This window comes from Camelus bactrianus, chromosome 3 (genome assembly GCF_048773025.1).
Source record: "Camelus bactrianus isolate YW-2024 breed Bactrian camel chromosome 3, ASM4877302v1, whole genome shotgun sequence".
Classification (NCBI taxonomy): Eukaryota; Metazoa; Chordata; class Mammalia; order Artiodactyla; family Camelidae; genus Camelus; species Camelus bactrianus.
In genome coordinates, this window is record NC_133541.1 from 12,451,612 (window position 1) to 12,464,014 (window position 12,403).

The following is a 12,403-nucleotide window of genomic DNA, read 5'->3' on the forward strand; positions in this document are numbered from 1 at the left end:
TATGTATATGTATGACTGAACTATCATGCTGTACACCAGAAATTGACACAACATTGTAAACTGACTATACTTCAATAAAAAAAATTTAAAAAATAGCAAATAAAGTACGATCCAAAAAAAAAAAAAATCCCATGTTCTTTTCACTCTGCTGTACTGACCCCCAATTGTAGACAATGGAAAAGCGTTAAGATACAGATCAGGAACCTGGGTCCTAGTCATAGCTATGTCTTTAATAAGGGTAAGTCAGATGATTTTTCTGACTCATAGTTTCCTCGTTTGTTAAAGGAAGTTAATACAGGACCCATCTGAATTCCAGGGTGGTGGTGAACATCAAATGTGATGTGCTTTGAAAATACTTCTCATAGTATAAAGCACTGTGAAAGCAGTTATTCAGATTCTGTCTTAATCACACTTGTAGAGTGACCTTTATGAAAAATTCTTTTAGTTTTTTCTGGATCTTCTTCTCTGTACTTAGAGATGCAAAAGATAGGGAGAGAAAGGTCACCCCCACCACCTCCCACATTCATCCCAGGAATTTCTTGTAAATACTTTTCAAAATGATTTCTATGGAGGTGCCTTTGCTGGCTATTTTAGGAGTTGTTTGCAGGTAACAATTTCTACATAGATAAGCATAATTCTGAGTTATCTCCTACATCTTCAGTCCTTACTAAGAATTCCTGAGATTTTAAATGTTAAGAGATGCTGATAAGACAACTTAAGTTTTAAGTAATAGAAGTCTTCAACTCAAATTGATTCAAACATAAGGAAACACAAGGGAGTTTTCCATCTTACTTAATAAAAATTTCACAGGTAAGGCAGCTCCTGCTGTGGTATCTCAAAGCCTTAGATCTGCTTTCTGGAAATTTTATTTACTTTGACCTTCACCACGTGTTGATATCATGGCTGTGATTCCAGGTCTTAAAGCATATAGGGCATCCTCCAAAGGATAAAATGAAAACTTTCCCCCAAAGTTCTCTGGCCAGGATTGTACTGAATGCCACCTCTAAGCTAATTACCAGCAAGAGGAATGGGGTCACCATGGCTCATCATTTGAAGTGGGATGGATCTGAGGGAGTCAACCACCAGTACTACCGTAATAAGAGATTGGAAGGACTGAACCATTTGACAATAAGTAACTTTCAGGCAAACTCTTCAGAGTAGACTTTTTTTTAAACTGAAGTATAGTCAGTTACAATGTGTCAATTTCTGGTGTACAGCATAATGTTCCTGTCATACATATATATGCATATATTCCTTTTCATATTCTTTTTTCATTATGGGTTACTACAAGATATTGAATATAGCTCCCTGTGCTATACAGTAGGAACTTGTTTATCTATTTTATATATAGTAGTTAGTATCTGCAAATCTCGAACTCCCAGTTTATCCCTTCCCACCCCCTTCCCCCCTGGTAACCATAAGTTTGTTTCCTATGTCTGTCAGTCTGTTTCTGTTTTGCAGATAAGCTCATTAGTGCCTTCTTTTTTCTTTTTTTAGATTCCACGTGAGTGATGTCGTTCAGTATTTTCCTTTCTCTTTCTGGATCACTTCACTTAGAATGACGATAAGGCTGTTTCATTGATGGGGTGACAAAGCTTCTGCCATTTTGCACACATTATCACCCACACAGATCACAGCCAGTGTGAAGAAACAGATAGCATTGTACTTGTTCTGTTGCCACATTAACAGATTTCATGATTTCTTTGTGACTTCTCTGGGGAGGTATGTGAAGGATGGAGTGTACCTGTCTCTTTTTCCCAACTGGAATATCCACCACAATGCAAGTATATTCATTCCAGTAATTTTGCACACAAATTTCAAGGTAGGCCTTTTGGGAAATTCTCTCTTAGCTTCCAGAAATGTATGTGAGACTCTAATATGTTTCCAAGCATGAGTATTAACAGTATTTTGTTAATGTTGGCATCCTGGAAACTCAGAGAACGTTGATGATCACCAGGGAAGCCTCTGGAATGGCATTTTGTAGGCTCCTCTTCCTCTTCATTGATGCATTTGCTCAAAGTGGTACATCACAGCTGTGAAGAGTGGGGTGCTCTGGAGTTGGTCTACTTGGATTCAAGGCTTGGTGTTCCATTACTTACCAGCTGTGTGACCTTGAGCAAATTAATTAGCTCCATATCTCAGTTTCCTCTTTGGAAAAATAAGCAGAATAATAACACCTACCTCACAGGGCTGTGCAGCTTCAATTAGATAATGTACAAAAGGCACTCGGCCTAGCATCTAGCCAGGAGATATTAATTGATCTTTGTAATTAATCTTTCCAATCCGTGTTTGTTACTACTATAATGACTGTATTACTGCTGCCACCGCCACAACTATTACTGTGTATCAATGGCTGTATTGTCCCGAACAACAGGAAAAGGGTGAAACTGGTGTATTCTCATACTGTGATTTGGTGGGGCAGAGGCTGGAGAGAGAAAAGTGCGAGTTAGCTCAGTATCACGATCAAACGTCTTATTTCTTTGAGGAAATAAGAAGAAACTGAAGTGGAGACAAGGAATGGGAGACTTCCTTTCCTCTGGATGGGATGAAATACAGGAGTGATAGATTTTAAACCATGCACCCTGTCTCTGTTTTTCAGTTAGCTGAGCCTGCAGTTCCAACTGAAAACATTTGAGATGAAAGAAAATTAATCTTTTTGGAATGGCAGGGGACAGCTGATGTATTCCAAGAGGAGACTGGTTATCCCTTACGATGATGACTTTTGCGTGAAGAAATAAGCCTCAAGGTCTTGGCAAGGGAGAAATGGTAACTCTGAAGTCTGGCATCTCTCTCCTGAGTGATTTGTTGACTCGGTTTTAGCTGAGTGTTTTTTGTATTAGCCTGTAGTCAATCCAGCTGGAATACTATGACCTAGTGCCGAAAAGCCAACTAACTAGTTGGAGACATTCCTATCCGTTCCTTGACAAAGGAGACAATTCTCACCTGATGAAAAGAAATAATTAGCAAGACATTATGTATGTTTTGGTGGAATGGAACGTGCTCTTCTTGGTGAAAGCTTGTTGGAATAAGACATTAAATTCCTGTTTATTTTGTGTCTTCATCTACCAGTCCACAATGGCAGCTGTTTATCGTGTTCATAATCAGAGCCACCCTCGTTTGAGGAACCGCTTCTTTTATTCAATCCCCTGAAGGAAATATTTGAGAACCCTAAGCTTCTGATATCAACTGAGATAATCTGCTGATGAATTCCTGATCCGGACAACTCGCCCAAACTCTCCTGTAACTTGTTCCCCTGAATGAGTGGCATCTGTTTAATATATCGTGCGATGCTTACCCTCTGCGTTTTTTTCCTTTTCTGACTTCTGTCCCTTTTCTTACATTTGAGTGAACATTCGATGTTATGGCAGGAACAACACATTATGCTTATGATGAAGCACAAAAACTGTCTAGAAAAATATCTACTGACCATTTACCCATGAACCATGACTAATACTTATCTAAATGGAATGAAGGGTAATGACTCCAGAAGTTCATAGGAAAAAAGGGAAGGGCTCAGTGTTTCATAGCAGTAACAGTTGAATAGCTATTTCCTCTTTTTTTTACAGAATTTTTTACCCTTTAGTCTCAAATTGCTTAGCAAAAACTCTCTTACATACCCTAGAATAATTCCTTTTGAAAAGCCTTATAATACTGTCCTCAGTAATATTTAATATCATATTCTCTATAATATTAGAGAAGTAAAAAAACGCTTTGTGCTGTACACCAGAAATTGACATGTAGCTGACTATACTTTAATTTAAAAAAGCACCCTTGAGGGTGACCAAATTCATCAAAAGAGATCATTTTTAAATTCTCCTAGCGCAAGTCTGTGACGTCACTAGCTGCTCACCCCGACTCCCCGCTCACCACGTTAGGAGCAGCAGCTGTGTTATATGCTTTTGTGAAAATATTTTCTGGAATTTAAACCTCAGGGTTTCTTGCCCTTGATTTTAGTTTTTTAATATAGTCAGAGAAGGCAGAGATCTTCCATAGAGGCTGAACTTCTTTTATGCTTTGGAATTAAAAAAGGTAAAAGTGGTAGATATTCCTTTCATTGACTGCAGTCATTTCTTGAACTTAATATTTCACTTCGGGGGAAAATTAATTCCTCAGAGAGCACATTTTGGCTTCAAGGTGCAAGGCAGTGAAGCACCTGGTGTAACATCCTGACACGGGCACCTGGATGCTCTGCTTTCCCCCAACACCTCTGTGGACAAATGAAGAGAATCGTCCAGCTGAAAATCCCACCTTCTATATTTATAGACCCAGGAAGCCTCAAGCCGTGACCTGCCTTTCCTTCATTTTCTGTGGAAAACTAACCTATCAAACCACATCAAGTCAAATCAAACGTACTTTTAATCTTAGACATTATTTCTGGGTTATCTTTTCACTTCTCTGCACATACGATGGCTCAGCAGGTTAGAAACTGTGACCTTAGCTTGGTTCAGAAATAACCCTCTGAATTCATTATCCTGCTCCTGTTTAACAAGCAGGATTTGAGGAAAAATCTCATTTGATGTATTTTTATTCTCTGTTTGAATTCTATTAAGCACCAAACAAAAATAAAAATAAATCGTAGTTAAGACGAACAGAAAATCTTAAGTCTATTGGACACATCCAAATCCTTATATTCACAGAACTCTTTCTTCCTAATTTCATGGTCTCAGAGAACTGCATGATCTCTAGATATTCACAGAGACAGGCATGAGCTCCAGGATCACCTGACTTCAAATCCCAAACCTGACAGCTACTTACACTGTCATGTTAAATGTAGTTCCGTTTCTGTACCTTACTCACCGATTTGACATTTATCAAATCCTCACACAAAAGTGTAGGTTGGAGAAATGACAAGATCATATTATTTAATAGACTCTTAAAGTCAACAAATAATAATGAAGTTTAACCTTAGATATCTTTTTGTTTGTTGGGGGTTCAAATGAGTGTTGGCTAATATGCAGATATATTGCTTAGGATGGGCTTCCATTTCAGGACAGGGATTAATTGTCTGAAGTCATGTGGGGCTTGAAATAGTGTATGAAAGGGAATTGTGTCGAAGCTCAATTTTTCATAGAAATGACAAGATACCCTGTCTAATCAGCTATAAATGATGTATCTAAGGAGAAATATTACAGCCTGAAAAACACATGCATTAGACCCTGTAGCCCTATAGTTAATCATACAAGGCTGCGTTTAGAGTTATATAGTATAATGCATTGTTCAAAATTCTCATTTTCACCAGCCCTGCCTTATTTTACTGTAGCATGCGTCGAGTGAGTAAATAGATACACCGGGGTCGTGGAGCCGAGAAGGGATTTCTGGAGGAAAATTTCTCAGGCAGCTTTGATTATTCAAGCCGTTGGCTTTCATCTGATGTCATACCAAGCCTATCTGTTATCTCCATAGACTTGTTTAACTTTTGATCTCTCCTTAGGTAGCTGTTTCTTCCAAAAATCAAAACTCCCCTTCTACTTAAACGATGGCTGACTTGAAGGTACGTAGCCTTGAGCGCGAGCCTGCGTCTCCAAAGCAAGGCTTTCTGTCCAACTCAAAGGCCAGTGTTGTTTTCTGCAAAAGCACAGCTGTCAGCGGAGCTGGGTTTTTCTGCTGTTGTTTATGATTAGAGACATATATGACTTAAGTGATGGAATTGGCTTTAAACAATCATAACAATAGATGCATCTATCCACAAGGTGGGCATTAGATTGGCTCAAATAATAGAACATTTTCGGAATTCCCTTGGGAGGGTTTATTGCCCACACAAGGGAATGAGTCATTGTATTATATTGAGGGTTTGGTCCCTGGTTCTCTCATTTTCTTTCTCTGTGTCATCACCTGACTTTCATCCGGTCTTACCCTGCTTTCTTGGTCACTGTAGTTCACTGTTCATGAGTCTGTGAGCAAGCCAACCCTCTCTCTGGACCCCTCTAGAATCTGCAATCAAAAACTTCCTGGATCTCATGAATATAGAAAACAAACTATGGTTACCAAAGGGGAAAGGGCGGCGGGGGGATAACTTAAGGGTTGGGGACACACGTTACTATATATAAAATAACAAGGACCTACTGTATAGCACAGGGAACTATATTCAGTTTCTTGTAATAAGAGATAGTGGAAAAGAATCTGAAAAGAAAATATATAAATGTATATGTTTAACTGAATCACTTTGCTGTACACCTGAAACTAACATTTTAAATCAACTACACTTCAATAAAATTTTTTTAGAAAACTTCCTAGTAGTAGGGATAGATTGGGAGTTTGAGGTTTGCAGATACTAACTACTGTGTATAAAACAGGTAAACAATGTTTCCATTGTATAGCATGGGGAACTATATTCAATATCTTGTAGTAAACTATAATGAAAAAGAATATGAAAACAAATATATGTATGTCTATGTATGACTGAAACATTATGCTGTACACCAGAAATTGATGCAACATTGTAAACTGACTATACTTCCATTAAAATAACTTCCTGAGAACTAAATCAATCTTTTTCTACAACAACTCAGCCCAAATCAAAGATCCAAGAGAATGATTTCTCTCCATTCATCAAATTATCTTCTGAACTCAGTTTGTCTAAATGTCTTCGATTTCCCATATCACAGGTTTCTTTCCAGCATGTCCATCACCCACCCAGAAAGGTGATGTAGTCTCCTACCTCTGTTGTACATCTCCTCTTGTCTTCTTCAGGAAAATGGTAGCGTTTCTAACTCTCAGTTATTATTACCTGATTAACAGTCAAACTGAGAGTACTTATACTTTATACAGGATTGCTTCTCTGTGTATTGAACTTTTTCATTGACATCCTTAAATTTTTATCTAGCAGTTACCATTAATGTGTGGTGGCCTTAAATAAAATTAATAACTAACGTCCTTGGAATGATCCCTCCCCATCCCAAGTCCTTTCTATACAAAATTAATGAGATGTTTTTTTAAACTGGAAGTATTTGAACGGCTTTCACATAGTTAAACTTCATAGGGAACTTCTGCTTATCTAAGACTTTTAAAGATTGTCCTGGAGTGTTATTTCCATGAAGTCACGAGTCCTCCTGCGCACCACTGCATTTCCTGTGCTTAGAACGGTGGTGGGCACACAGTACATTCTTAATGACTATGCAGTCTGCCCTTTGGCTGTTTTGAGAAGTTCGAAGATGTTGTTGATAGCGCTGGTTTATGAATCCGAGCATGGGAGAGCAGGCATTCTGTACCTAGTCCTGAGTAACTGGGAACTTAGAATCATGTCCGTCACATCATGCTCTGAGCCAGTAACTTGGGAAGCTGTCTAATGAATTTGCACAGTGAGAAGTAAACAGGGAGAGTTTGCTTTCTAGAACACATTAATTGGATGCAGGTTTTAAATTTTGCCCAGAACAACTTTAAATGCCTCTGATTGGAAATCACATCCTGTCCAAACATTTGGGAAAATAGAAGTAAAAATTTCCTTCCTGTTTATGACCATCTAACCGGTTAGATTAAAAGAATCATGTTGTTTTTTGGCTCTGTTTTAAGAATTTTATTTGTTCCTGTGCACTGTTACATTCCCTGATATGTGAAAAAAGAAGAATCAAAAGTCGTGGGCTTAAACAGCACCATCGCCGGGTTAAGCCTCTTGCAGAGGGAATATAACCTTCAGTTCTCAAGATGCAAGTTCCTGGCTGGTAATGAATGAAGAACAGCAGTTCCAGAGTGCCCAGTTAACATTCCAGTATGTGTAATGAAGCACCAGCGTGTGCCCCTTCCCCCGGGAGGGCAACAGGACAGAGTTCCGCCCTAGAGTCCACGGTATCAAAATGGGCTTTGATTTTGTTTTGATTTGTTTTTTAATCACTTTAAAAGATTCTTCATAGTATCAAAGAGCTTTTGCTCTGTGACAGGGTTAAGTAACCATCCAATCATATATACATTTTGCAGAGACATTAAGGGCTGATAAGTTCCAAGAGCAGGCTGGCACCAGACAACTCGTTAAACACAGAGCCAGAGTTCAAATTCAGTAGCATTTTCCCAGCTACACTCTTACCTATTTCATTCTTTACTCCCTCCTCTGTGAACATGACTTATCCGGACTCTAACAGGAAAAGAACTTATTTCTGCAGTATAATCTACAGAAGCTGTGTTGGAATAACCAGGGTGAGGCAAAATTCTTCCTGTTGAGGGATTTTGCCCTGGAAGCCTTGCCCTCTGCAATGCCACAATCGGCCTCTGTGGTGTTCCACTGGGAAATGGTCAAGACGTTCACTTCCATTTCTGGGCTATTCTGGTGCTTCGCATGGCACCGAGGAAATGAGGAGGAGATTTGGGTTTAAGACTGTAATTCTTTTTGCTTAAGCCTTGATGTGGTATCAATGGGTGAGGAGCAGACAGCACAATTTGTTGACTGTATTATGCAGGTTTCTTTAGGACATTTAGAAAACAGAATGGAAAAAATGGAATGAGACATAAAGCAACAAAACATTGTAAGTGCTCAAAGAAATTGGATAATATCTTTGGAAGTAATTTTTTTTTTTTTTTTTTTTTTTAGCTTCTGTGAAGTCCTCTAGCCTTGTGAAACCCCCAATTCAAATTCCAGGTAAAGTCAATCCCTTACATAGTCCAACACCTATATATTTTTGAAAAACTAACTGTCCCCCTCCACATTTTTTGTTGTTTTCATACAATAGAAAATGTACAATTTTTTGTACATTAAAAAACAAACTTTTAATTAAATTATTACAAAAATAGAAAAAGGTATGTGTTAATTTTCATAAGGTGAACAGAAATTATAAATACCATCCACGCCAAGATAAAAAACATTACTGGTGACTCAGAAGACTTTTCCAGACCCTTCCCAGTAAACCTCCTTCTCCCCGAAAAGGTAACCAGCATCCTTATTTCAATCACTGATTGAACTTGGCTTTGCAAGTTTTTGAACCTTCTGTAAGTGAAATAATACGGTAAGTACTCTTCAGTGTCTGGTTTCTTTCATTCAACATTTTTTTTTTTTGTTACCTGTAGCCGATTTGTTCATTCTCATTGCCAAGAGTTCTCCATTACTGAATATACCTCTATCCACTTACTGCTAATGGACTTTGGAGCTGTTTCCAGTTTCTGGTTACTAAGGGGAGGCTTCTATGAGCACCTTGTGCACGGCTTTGGGTTCACATACGTGCTCGTTTCCTTTGGGGATATACTGAGGAGCAGAATTGCTGGTCATAGAGAAATCCTAGGTTCAGCTTTAGTGGGTTTGGCCCAACTGTTTTCAGTTGATTGTACTAATTTACATTATCAACCATGGTCTATGGAGAATCCAGCTGCTTAATATCCCCACCCGAAGTTGGTGCTCTGGTGGGTCCATGCTGGCATTTCACTGTGGCTTTCATTTGCATTTTCCTGATAACTAACAGTGAGCATCTGTCAATACCCTCCAGCCAAAGACCACCAGGAACACACCTGAAGTTGCACAATTTGGGTTTACTGCTGGCTAGGATGAGGGAAACTCCCCACAGTGGGACTGATGGTATCTCAGTAAGAGGGAGTTAAGAAGGATTTGCTCTAAGATTTGGTGTTTTTAGGGAGAGTTTATGGAAGTAGAACTTTGCTCCAATCATGCTGTCAGGAAGCCAGGGCACTTCTATAATTGGGGGTCTTAATCAATCTTATCCCTAAGGCAGGAGGAGTGCACTGGGGCTATTAGGCAGGGAAGGGGGTTTGGGTTTAGTCATTTTTGTGGTTTGACCGACAGACTTGGTCTTGTCTGTGTTCAGACATGATTATCTCCGTTTGTCTTGATCCATCTCTGGTTACAGGGCGAGCTTATCTGATGCTGTGGACCTGCGGACTGGTTTATGTCCCACAGGGTAGCCCCGGGGCAGGGCTGGCGGCAGCAGCCTGCTCCCAGAAGTCAGGGGCTGCTTTTTTCCTTTCTCACACCTGTTTGTCAGAGAGTGGTGTGTGGTTTTCCTTCCTATAATGTTCTTTTCAGATTTTGGTCTCCAGTTTATGCTAGCTTCATAATACGAGTCAGGAAGTGTGTGGTCTGTTCTGGTCTGTAGAAAAGTTTATATAACATTGGTGTCAATTATTCTTTAAACATTTGCAGAAAATCTGCTGGTGAAGTTGTCTGAGCCTTGACAAGACTCGCTCCTTGACCAAACTTTGGTCAGGCTCCTCTGAGCCCTTTCTCAGTGAGGCCTCTGCCTTGGCCACCAGCTTTGCTGGGCCTGCTCGGCTCAGTTACAGCGAGGATCCTGCTAAGTCAAGTTAGGAGGAACCCCCAGCCTCGATACCTGAGCACGCTGGCATGACTTCAGCAAGAATCTCGTTACGTTGGTTTAGCAGGAACCCTCCTACCCTTGATTTTCCATCCACTGACTCCTTCCTTCTACTTCTTGGCTAAAAATGCCCAGCTGTCTTTACTGTATTAGGAACGGAGCCCAGTTCTCTCCTGAGGTGTCTTTTCCCCGATTACAATCATTTCTGAATAAAATCTGTTTTTACTGCTGTAACTCTACGTCGTTCTAATTTTCTCTGACAGCCTGGAGGTGGTGCCATGAGGTTAACATTGGGGTTACGCTTCCAATGGCTTTATTAGATATCTAACTATTCAGATTTTCTGTTTATTTTAGTTTCACTTTCAGGGTTTTATTTTTTAAAAAAAAAGGAATCTGTCCTTTCATCTGTACGTTCAAAAACAGTTTTAGAATGATGTTTGCAAAAAAAAAAAAAAAAAAAAGAATGACGTTTGTAAGAGCGTCTTAAGATCTTTTACATGCCTGTAGCATTGGCAACGATATCCCATTTTCCACTCCTTATGTTTATATTTTGTAGCATTTCTCTTTCTTTTAATCAACCTTGTTAGATGTTTATGGATGTTGCTGACAGCATCATATTTACTTTTTATTTTTGTTATTGAAGTGTAGTCGATTTACAATGTTAGTTTCAGATGTGCAGCAAAGCGATTCAGTTATACATAAGCATACATACGTATATATTTTTTCAGTTCCTTTTCCATTATGGCATCATATTTAAATTTCCATAAGACATTATTATTATTACTGTTTTGTACAATTAATTTTTACTTAGGTTTACATAAATTTACGTTCCTCATTATTCCGATGTATTTTTGTGTTGCAGTCTTCTGCTGACACACTGGGGAAGACACTGCTGAGTGCTGGATTCATTCTTGGTGCCTTCTTCTTGTTGGTACCTCAGTCTCTCAAGAGCTCTTTCTTAGCCTCAAATCCCATTTTGTCTTCCTGACTCTGTAAAACCACTTAAAGCTCTGTTCGCATCTCTGCCTCCCCGACCCTAGCCTGCTATTGATGCCAGAAACCCTTCCACAAGGAACAGATTCTGTCAGTAGAGGAAGTTTAAACATTTCAGAACTCTGAGAGCCCAGGATAACACGCTGACTCTGGTGAATGACAGATATACGATTCTTCCTTAGGCACAGAACCGGGACAAGCAAGAGACAGGCTATGGCAGCGAGAAAGAGGCAGAGAAGAGAAAAACAGTCTGAAACACTTTGATGATGTCTCTGGCAGTGTCTGGAGGCCAGAGGCCAGTGATCCTTCCATTGCCGCAATAACAAGAAGCACCAGATGTCTTTATCTCCTCCTCTGACCCACCGTCCTCAGGCAGGTGTGTAGCAGAGAGGGCGTTAGCCGATGCACTTTCTGATTATCTTTACCCCCGTGCCGCTGCCTCCCGGGATGCAGTTGTGGCCCAAGGGAACACAGGTGGCAGGAAAATCGAAAATGAAAAATGTGCTCTTTTGATCTCTGGTATTTTATTTCACTAATAATCTTTCGGGGTCACAGTCCTTCTGAAAAATTGATTATTGCTAAACCTTGGTGTGCTTCTTGTGTATAAAAATTCTCTCCTCATCTGTTGTCTGTTTGCGTCAGTGTTCTATAAATACATTAATTGGTGCCGCTTTTCATTTAACTGTCACTGCTGTCTCTCTCTCTCCTTTTCTGACAAGCTTGTATGAAACTCTCTTACGATGGAACAAAATAAAACCACCCAGTCATAGGGGTCTATTTTGGCAAAAGAGGAGTGTAACAGGAAGAAAATTTGTAGTCTTTTGTGGTGAGCAAAGGGCTGTTAAACTCATCAGTGATAAGTTTGCATGAAAAATTTGGAATACAATTCTTTCCTAGATGTAGATTGAAAAAAACAAAACAAAACCCTGAAGGAAACCACTGAAATAAGGCAGGTACAACAGAATTATCAGAACATTGCACCGTGGGAAATGGGCTGAAACCAATTTCAACCTCATTTTAACATTCATCAGGTCATACTTATTTTAGATGACTTTGGCTTTAGTGGTGTTTCAAAAACCATATTCCATGTGTGCTCCCTTCTGCCTTGAAAAGCGGTAGCCATTTAACAGTGGAAACCGAATGAGCATATCCATCAATTTCAA

At 39.4% G+C, this 12,403-nt stretch overlaps 1 long non-coding RNA gene across 17 annotated transcripts in view; it reads left to right on the top strand.

Annotated features, from left to right (window-relative positions):
* The window catches only part of LOC123617468 (uncharacterized), a 67,164-nt gene that overhangs the window by 15,822 nt on the left and 38,939 nt on the right, over positions 1 to 12,403 (top strand). For 14 of the 17 annotated variants that reach the window (XR_012503666.1, XR_012503668.1, XR_012503665.1 and 11 more), the window contains exons 2-4: positions 2,600 to 5,491; positions 8,519 to 8,566; positions 11,423 to 11,616. This is a non-coding gene — a long non-coding RNA (uncharacterized LOC123617468). The remainder of the gene's footprint in view (positions 1 to 2,599; positions 5,492 to 8,518; positions 8,567 to 11,422; positions 11,617 to 12,403) is intronic. The other 3 variants (XR_012503675.1, XR_012503672.1, XR_012503663.1) reach the window with 3 other exon arrangements.